Source organism: Lissotriton helveticus, chromosome 1_1 (assembly GCF_964261635.1).
Source record: "Lissotriton helveticus chromosome 1_1, aLisHel1.1, whole genome shotgun sequence".
NCBI lineage: Eukaryota > Metazoa > Chordata > Amphibia > Caudata > Salamandridae > Lissotriton > Lissotriton helveticus.
In genome coordinates, this window is record NC_136057.1 from 1,724,802,087 (window position 1) to 1,724,812,404 (window position 10,318).

At 44.6% G+C, this 10,318-nt stretch overlaps 1 long non-coding RNA gene across 1 annotated transcript; it reads right to left on the minus strand.

Moving 5' to 3' along the window:
• Positions 1-3,287: 3,287 nt before the first annotated feature.
• Positions 3,288-9,921, minus strand: LOC144774178 (uncharacterized). Its single transcript, XR_013600106.1, has 2 exons — positions 9,801-9,921; positions 3,288-4,786 (listed from the first exon to the last, which is right to left on the minus strand). It is a non-coding gene; the product is annotated as an uncharacterized LOC144774178 (long non-coding RNA).
• Between the last annotated feature and the right edge of the window lie 397 nt (positions 9,922-10,318).

The following is a 10,318-nucleotide window of genomic DNA, read 5'->3' on the forward strand; positions in this document are numbered from 1 at the left end:
GGCCGGGGCTTAAGTACCCGGCACGCCCCCCCCGGGAAGCCCTCCCCTGGCCGCGCGTCATGGTGACCCCGGGGAGGGGCAAGCCAGGCTCGCCGAGCCTCCCCTAGAAGCCCTGGACATGGGGGGGGGAGGGGCTCCGACTAGTGGCCACTAAGGAGGCTGCCCTGCCAATGTCCCCCTGCGTGGGACGCGGGCAGCGGCATTCCAACAACACTAATGTGGTGCTAGGTAAAATTCTGAACACCTTTCTCTCTGTGTCTCTGTCTCTCTCTCTATCTTTCTCTCCCGCTAAAACCAAATCTACAATAATTTACCCATATATGTCCTTCACTCATACCTGCATTGTTAGGCACACATCACATGTGTTTCTCTCCAGCTAACACAAGCCCTATGAATTCCTACTTGTCTTATTATTCATTTTAAAAATCTTTTCATACAGCCACTCCTTTGAGCAGATTGGTTGGTTCTGGGATCACACAGCAAGGCTACCCCCCTGCACACAAGTGTGTCCTTAGGATAACTATTTGATTAATAAAATATAGAAGATATCTATTCCTCATTTTGTTGAACTTTAACACTATATTTGACACTGTGTTTTAAAATGGATTTTTGCTGAAGTCAAATGTAACATTGCCATGTATACTGTCACAAAACTATATACTCATACTTTTATTTTTGACTTTTTAGGGCTCTGCGTTGTTGGTCCATCCACCACCTGCTACAACATCAACTTCTGCTCCTAAAAGGGCACCACATCCGGGACTGCCACCATACAGCAGATGGATGGTAGACACTGGTAAGTTAAACCTCTGCTCCTTTGACTTTGGATCTAACCTCTTTATTGATGACAGGTTATTTGTACATCTTTTGTCACACAGCCCTATTGGCACCATGCTCAACATGTAATTCAATTGTTTTATAAATTATATTTTGCCTTATAAACGTACACTTAGTTTGCCAGTGTGTGGGAAGCACTAGGGGCCAGATGTAGGAGAGGAAATACCGGTCGGTAACGGCCAATTTCGGCCGTTACCGATCGGTATTTAGGAATCGGCATGTAGGGGCCAGAATTTTACAGAATCGGTAAATGTACCGATTCGGTAAATTTACCGATTCTGTAAAATACCGAATCGGTAATTTTACCGATTCGGTAAATCCAAATGTAGGTGACACTCCTGAGAGTGTCACAGGCCCTTAAGAGTCGGTATTTTACCACCCAATCCTATTGGGTGGTAAAATACCGAATCCAGGTGTGCATGCACACTGTGCAATGTGACACACAGACATGCTCTTAGGGCATGTATGTGTGCCACATGTCACACATGCCTTTACTTCGGGTGCTAGAGGGTGTCAAAGTGACACCCCCTGCACCCTTGCAACATTCGGTATTTACCGATTCGGTATTTACCGAATCGGTAAATACCGAATGTTACCGATTCGGTAATTGTAAAAGTACATTTTCCTACATCTCCCACCTTCTAATTTACTGATTCATAAATACCGAATCGGTAAAATTCGGTATTTATGAATCGGTAAATTAGAATTACCTACATCTGGCCCTAAATCTTTTAAGCCTTGCCTTAACTTGCAGGAAAGCAATCTTTGTGGATCTCAGAATTGAAGCCCTGTAAATATCTTCTCACTGGATGACTTACTCCCCAGTGCCCATTAAAGTACTGTATTGAAATTTAGACAGAAAACTGGATTTAATGTCATTCAGCTATAGAACACACAAACGGTGATCGGAGGGTGCTTCTAATAAGTCTTGTTCATGTCCAATGGAAATGGTCCAGCCCCAACTACTAAACCAGTTCCTCTCTGAACCAGAACACAAGCAACCCAAGACTGGTTTTGCCCTGATTGGGGGTCTTCAGTCAGGTGGAGCATGGTTCCAGTGACACAGTGAGCAAGTACTTCAACTATATACATTTCCCTCTTCCAGGTACAGGGGACATTATGCTGGATTATGATGCCAAATCATCTACAATTGGAGGACATGGGAGAATCCGAGGGGAGAGTCCAATTCTTTTCTAAGCAACAGTGATAGACGTCAGCACGGCTCAACAAGAGCTTGACAAATAGGAGGAGGAGGACCTGGATGAGGATAGGGACAATTTTTGCCCTAACACAGATCATCTTCAAGAATGCAACGACACATACGGGAAGCAGTGTTCCTCCTAAATCACTTCTGAGGATTGCCAGTCCCCAGCCATAAGCGAGGCATCGACTGATGCGTGTTCTGCCTATGCAACACTCACCTCCACTCAGCCTTCAACCATCAAAGCCCTCTGTACAACATCTTTACTCCTCCCATTAAAGTGCCTCTCTGGTATTCTCTCAATCGTTTGAGGGACAGAACATCCCTGGTGAAGAGCAGGTACCCCCCCCCCATTCATCATTCATCCCCAAACCACTGCTCAGATGTCACACCTCTTCATGCTAGAGAAACTGATGGCCATTTTAAACGGCCATACATATGGGGGGAATTGGCATGGTCTAATGCTGATGTTTTTGGAGGATCCGTTTTATCAATAGCAGGGTAATATTCGTGCAGTGGGGCTTACGCTCTGTGGGATAGCTGCCTCCCTTAACCCCTTGCATGCTGATGACGGCCCCCAGCCGTCATGCACTACAGTGCTCGTGTGCTGATGACGGCTTGGGGCCGTCATGACCGCACCCGCGCTGAAATCTTCAGCACAGGAGCAGAATCGCGGCAGCATGGAAGGGGTTAAAGGACTCCCTCTAATGATTGGTAACACCTGTTCCTTGAATAACATTGTGAAATGCTTCAGAGACATGGCAAAGATGAGCACAAACATCTTTAAACCTGTTAGGGAAGTCAGTGCAAGGCAAAATGCCTTGGCGGTGGAAATGATAGCCTCACTAAGCAAAGCATGCAATTTTCACTCTTCAAGGCAAATGCATTCAACAGATTCTACAGAGGCACATCAGCATAGGAAGGACGCACCATCTGCCAAACTTACACTTCTGCCACAAACATCTGTACCACCTACACCTGCCTGCACCACCTCACCCTCCAACACCACCAGCTCAAGAATCCACAACACAGGGCAGTCCCAATCAATCTCACCATCTTCATTTCATAGGTGGTGCAATAGGAGACCTCCCCAACACCACCCAAAAACATTTGTTCTCTGAATAATAGTAACACTATCCCAAACATAGACACTGGTCCATTTTTGAAAACCTGTACACTTTAAAAAAAACCTGTGTATAACTCTCAATTATCTCTGAATATTTGATGTTGCCATTACTACATAGGAATGTCTTATGTTTCTCCTTTTATTTGTTTAGTGTAATGCAATAAGAATTTTATTCTGGTATTGAAAACTTCTTCTAGCTAACTAAATATGTATTTTGGCTTACATAGATTGCATTAATATATTAACTTTGTAAACATCAAAAAATACATTCATATTTGACATTTTGGTATTTTATATTTATGATAAAAATTCTATTCCTTTAAAAAAATAGATTAACAGAGTGGAAGCTTCAAATAGACATTGGGATGTGGAAAAATGAAATAAAATGGAGCTTCAGAACAGAGGGGAAACTGTACCTCGGAGAGGACAGGCAACAGTAAAAACACACTTGGAAAAATATCTTTAACACTATTTCTTTCTTGGTGTTTTGAGAATACTGAAAGCCCCACAACAGGAATTTTACCATGTACAGCACTCTGATGCCTTTAGGCTAAGTTGCTGTTATAGAAATACCATATACATACATACATACATACATACATACATACATGCATGCATACAAGAAGTCTACATAAAAAGGGAAAAACAAAGTAAAAAGTCCATAAATAGTCCAAACATGAGTCCATGTTCTAAATATTATAATAAAATCATTCTCTCAAGCAAAGTGGTATCCGAACTATTTTCATGGCTTAGGGGGCAAAGGTCCCTGGCCATCTTCACTTTCTGTCTTCACCAAAATAATGGTGATGTTCTCCTCTAACATGGATGTTAAATGTCTATCTATAGCAGTACTAGAGCAGACACCCCACAGGAAGAAGTAATCACACGGTCAGAAGGGGAGCATGTATCACAAACACAGACAAAATGTGAGACGAGACAACACGAGCTGGGGAGGGTTGGAGATATAGATGTGACATAAGACCTGCTATCAAGAAGGTCATGAGGCCTCATCAAGAACTGTTCGGTGACCATCTTTCAGAATATACGGACATCGCCATCAAAGTACCAGATTTCCTTAATATTGCTCCCTGAAACTCTCTGATTGGCCTCAGGACCTCCTTGAGAGCACATAAGGATGCATAGTCTGGGGGAAGGGAAAGGGCTGCTAAAGAGGGCTCTGAGGTTTATGGACTGAAGTTTCTCTCAACTGTTGGTGATTGTATGGGCGTGCACTGGGAGGAGGAAATGATGCATGTGAAGGGGGTGCAGTAGGAGGCCACCATGGAATGCGGTCGCTTGAAGGTATTGAGGAGCTGAGTAAAGGCTCAGATGGTGGTGGAACCTACTATTCAGACACAACAGGTTGTTGTTGTTTAAGTCCAGGGAGAGCACCAAGATCCACCTCCTCTTGGCTACCGGGTCCACAGCCCCTGACCTCCCAGTTGCATCCACCCACAGTCTTTTGGTTACAGATCGTATATGTCTCCTGGCGGGCACACTAGCACTGTTGATGGTGGCTTCCTTCTCCTCGCTGTTGTTGGAACGTCTTCATGCCCATCTCACAGTCACAGATCTTCTTCCTTGTCAAAGGTCCGGCCGTAATAAACCTTGGACATCCTGGTCTGTTGAAAAGGAGTAGGAGAAAAAGAGAGACATTTTGAACTCTTTTGATTAATACTGCGCACCAACACAACTTCTTTTAAAGGGGTATTTTATCCCTAAATACTAGAGCTGACATTGTGCAGTCTTTAGCAAACTTCTCCCTATCTAATGGTTTGATATAACTATTTGTGACATTTCAAATATGTAGAATATTTTCTAAACAGTCTTTGGAATTAGGTATTCAAGGTAGAAGATTGGTTGTGCTACTGCTAAGACCTTATTGATGAGATTAAAATGTTTTTTTTCAAAACCAAGAAATCATTCTAAAGGATTATATCTTATTGTTGATTTTTGTGTAGCATTTTTCCAAAATCTGAATTAGCTATGTGAATTAATAATTCAATGGGCAAACATATATGGTGGTTGGAAAGTAAGTTAAAGATGTATCACATAAACTATGTTTAACAAAATGGAAATGTAACAGTTCACAAATGGGGAAGTTGTGTTTTAATTATCATGTTGTCACAAAATAGGGATTTTAAGAGCATTACCATAATTTCAAAATCAGATGATTAGTCCATACAAACACAACTACAACTATACATGTATGTTAGTAAATGTAAACTCTCAATCTCTTCATATCACACAAATAACACAGGTTAAATGCAACTTTAAAAGTTAGAAAAGAGTTCAAACTGAACACATGATAGGACATCACTCTCAAAATGCATGCTTGTGCAGTTCAATCAATCAATCAGCGTTTTCTCACCCGTAGGTGTCTCAAGTCACGGGGGTGGGACTGCTGATCCGTCGAAGGCCCTGTGGTACAGTCGAAGAGCAAGGTCTTGACTTTGAGGTCCTTCCTGAATTGAGGCAGTGAGAGTGATTGCCTGAGCTGGAGAGACAGGGTGTTCCTGGTCTTTGCTGTGAGGTAGGCAAAGGATCTTCCTCCGGCCGTGGTCTTGTGGATGAGTGGGATGATGACCAGGGCCAGTTGGGCAGAGGGGAGGGTATGGTGGGTGTGTCGAATGTGAGGCAGTGGTTGAGGTATGCAGGTTCCATATTGTGTAGGGCTTTGTAGGCATGTGTGAGGAGCTTGAAGGTGATTCTTTTGTTGACTGAGAACCAGTGGAGGTCTCTCATGTGGCCGGTGATGTGGCTGCAGTGGGGGTTGTTGAGGTTGAGTCTGGTGGAGGCGTTCTGAATGTTCTGCTGTTTCTTGAGGATTTTCTGGGTGATGCCGGCATAAAGTGTGTTGCTGCAGTCGAGTCCTCTGCTGATGGGTGCATGAGTGACCATCTTTCTGGACTCGGTGTGGATCTACTTGAAGATCTTTCGGTGCAGGCATGGCTTATGAAAGCAGGATGATGAGATGGCGTCGAACTGGCAGTTCAGGGTAAGCGAGGAGTCCAGGAGGATGCTGAGGTTTCATGCATGGTCTGTTGGTGTGCTGGGGTTTCCAAGTGCTGTGGGTCACCAGGAGTCAACCCGGGCGGAAGGGGGTGGAGTCTATGATCAGTACTTCAGAGTTCTCTGAGTTGGGCTTGAGGCAGCTGTCCGTCATCCAGGCAGCAACAGCCTTCTTCCCGTTGTGGAAGTTGTTCTTGGTGACTGCGGGTTTGTTGGTGAAGGAGAGAATCAGCTGGATGTTGTCGGAGTAGGAGACAATTTTGAGTCCATGGTTCCTGATGGTGGCTATGAGCGTGGCCTTGTAGATGTTGAAGAGAGTGGGGCTCAGGGAGTACCCCTAGCCACTCTGCAGTTTATTTCTGTGGGTGTAAAGTAGAACGGTGGTAGTCTGACACTCTGTGTTCAGCTGGTGAGGAAGAAGCGGATCCATTCCAGGGCTTTGTCGTGGATGCTGGCGTTGTGGAGTATTGAAAGCATCCTAGAGGTCTAGGAGGATGAGGGCTGCAGCTTCTCCTCAGTCGAGGAGGGTTCGGACATCATCTGTGGTGGAAAGGAGGGTGGTCTTGGTGTTGTGGTTGCTTCGGAATCCAGATTGGGAGAGGTCCAGGTTATGGTTCATTTAGATGAACTCGGAAAGATGGGCGTTGATGGCCTTCTCCATGACCTTGGCTGGGAATCAATCAATCAATCAGGGGGTTTTAAGCACACTACTCACCTTGAAAGTCACAAGGTGCTGGGGGGAGAGCAGCTCCGGTCAGTTGAAGAGCCAGGTCTCGTGGGTCCTCCTGAAGATGTGTACAGTGGGGGCGATGGGGAGCTCGTTCCAGGTCTTGGCCGCGATGTAGGAGAAGGTTCTTACACCCATTCTTGCTCTGCGGACGCCAATACCCTATTCTTGGAAGGGGGCCGAAATAGTACCTATTTTTTAGAAAGGAAACCGTCAAGACCCCGCAAACTATAGGCCAATAAGCTAATAGACACCCTACAAAAAGTTTACGCGAAACAAATTCTGGCAAAGCTTAATATTTGGCTAGAGGAAAACATTTTCATCCCAATATCAAGCTTGATTTAGAACAAAAACCAGCACGGGGGGGGAGGGAGGAACTGACAGGCGCAATACCGATAAATAAAGGCGTAAGGCAGGTTTGCGTGTTGGCACCAACCCTGTTTTCTTTATATTGAGTAATGTTGTGCAATACCTTCAGGGTTCTAACCACACCTCACCAAAATTAGGAGGGGTGCCAGTGCCAGCACTACTTTTTGCTGACAATATGATCTTGATATCTCAAACACCTAAGGGTTTGCGAGGCCTTTTAGACACCTTTAATGAGTTTTGTAGGTTAAAGGGCCTTGAAATTAATTCAAACAAAACCAAATATATGGCGATTAACCCCCACAAATCTTTTAAGAAAAATATTGTATTACAGAAACAAAAATTGAATTGTTGTTGAAAATAATTTGTATACTCTTTGCTTCTTTTTTCTTGTTCCTTTTATTTCGTTAACAGCATCCCAGCAGAATGGTTGTCTGCACTCCATCGAGATCAACCTTCAACTCTGAAGGAATTGCCCTTAAATTCTAAGTTCTACTTGAAACTCTACACATCTCCCTTACAATACCAATTAATAAGAAATTCAAACAAACGGGGGGAGGGCTACTGCCTGTTGTCTGTTGTCTGTTGGATAAGTATGAGTGAAACCACTTGAGGGCGGTGCCTGTCACTCCCACCCCTTCAAGCCTGGTCAAGAGAATCCCATGGTTTACCGTATCGAATGCGGGAGACAGGTCGAGAAGAACCAATATGTCCGACTGTCCCCTGTCTGCTCGCATTCGTAGATCGTCCATAACGGTCACCAGGGCAGTCTCTGTCCCATGACCTGAGTGAAAGCCAAATTGTACTTTGTCCAGATTGTTATTTCTTTCTAGGTACTGGGAGAGCACTCTATTAACCACCCATTCCAGAATTTTTACTTTGAAAGGCAGGGAAAAATTGTCTGTCATTTTTTAAACAGGCTGGATCAAGTGTCGCTTTTTTCAGCAGAGGTGTCACTGACGCCTGTTTCTACCAGGCCTGCATGGAGCCATGCCTCAGGGATTGGTTACAGATTTTCCGTAGGTCCGTGACAAGCTCAGAAGCCAGCCCCTTCCATATTTTATGTGGCAATGGATCCAGAGGCGATCCTGAGGATACTCCCATGGCCATTTTTTCAAAATCGTCTGCGAAGAGCATATCAAAATGATCTAGGGGGTATAATTTCTCCCCCTCTGCTCGACTAGCAGGGAGTGGATCTTTGGGCATGTTGCCCAAGTGTAGCCCGTTAAGGATGTTGTTAATCTTGTCCTCAAAGAAGATTGCCAGTCCATCACATAATCCCTGACTAGGCACAATCTCATTCTTTGAGCATTCTGGGTTAATCAGAGTATCTACAATCCTAAACACATCCTTGGTACCGTTTTGTGCCTTCAGGATGGAATTTGCAAAATACTCTGTTTTAGCTACCCGAATTTCTTTTCTATATTCCGCAATGGCTATCGTCTAGGAAGTTTTGTCCCCCTCCATGTAGGCTCTGCGCCATTTCCTTTCTGCTTGCTTGCAACCAAGTTTCAGAGTTCTAAGTTTCTCATTAAACCATGGGGCTGAAGGTCTGCCAAGTCTCTTATGGTTTTTAACTGGTGCAATTTGGTCCAACTTGGTGGTTATATTATCGCAATAATTTGTGTAATTCTCCTCCACTGCTTTGTTAGTGTCACAATTCTCAACGGGCACAAATATTGGGAGGACTGTTGCCTTTTTCAGAAGGCCCTTCCAATCCCTACTTTGGAAATTCCAATCATTCTTAGGGATTGAGTGATTTAACCCAAGATTGTATAACTGGAAAATGATCAAATGGTAGTCTGACCAGCATACCGGTAGGATCTCAATTGGTCCCATTTATGCGTTCATTAGAGAACACTAGATCCAGTACATGTCCCTCCCTGTGCGTGGGCTCCATGACCCACTGTTGACGATTGAGGGTTTCTCAGGATTGGATAATGTTATAATATCCTGAATCTAATATTCCATTCGGCCACAGGTTGAAATCCCCTACAACAAGTAATGTGGAGTGGGACAGTGCCAGATTGCTCAGGGTATCAACAAATTATTGTTGAAATATAGGGCTAACAGTTCCAGGGGGTCTATAACTAACTACGCCAGTCAGTAGATGTCCCTTAGGGTCTTTTAGTGAGAAGCCCAAAAGTTCTATACCCTGTGGCGCATCGATTTTAAAAGGAGAGAAATCCAAGCTGTCTCTGAAAATGATCCCCACCCCGCCTCCTCTACCACCCAGGTGAGGTCTGTGAAAGGCTTTATATCCGGAAGGGCAGGCCAAACCTATTTCCAAGTCTGAGCCGGGATGTGTCCATGTTTCAGTCATGAACAGCACATCCAATCCATGCATTTCCACCACCAATTGAGTCTCCAGATAGTGCTTTGGCAAAGACCTGGCATTAAGCATCCCACAACTTAAGCTATCTCCTTTTACAAAATCGGACTCCACTCCTGTGGTCTCCTCCAATCTAACCCTACCTCTCCTACCCCCCACTTCCCCAAGCTTAAACAGCTGTTCCCTCGAGTAGCAGTACCTTATATCCTCGGTTCCGATTTTCGTGGTATGGGCAGCATGACTGGTGCTGGGCGCAGTCGGAGAGCGGACGGGCGCAGACGGGCTTGCTTAGGCGTGCACGCTGCGCACATCCACTGTGTGGCCACGCCAGTGTGATGTTTTTATAGGCGTGGGGCCAAAAACGACTAGATCGGTGACCTCAACGTGGGCGGGTCCGCTCTAACAGGCGGGCACCGCGAGGTCGGGGAGAGTCTGGTTAGCACTGGAATTAATTAGCAGCCTACGAGCAGTTCTAGTAAACATACATTTTAAAAAGCAACATACAATACAGTTTTATTAAAAACGAGAGTAAAGTGCAGTCATTCAATATTTAATTTTCTTAAAAACGAGCAAAGAATGCACAGTTTTAGCAGCATGAAAATATCTCGCGCTCACGTTTACAAACAGCGCTTAGTGGACCAGTCACCTCAAATCACCTCTATCATTCTAATAAAGTAAACATTTTCTGTAAATACAGCCAGTTTTGCTTAATGGAAA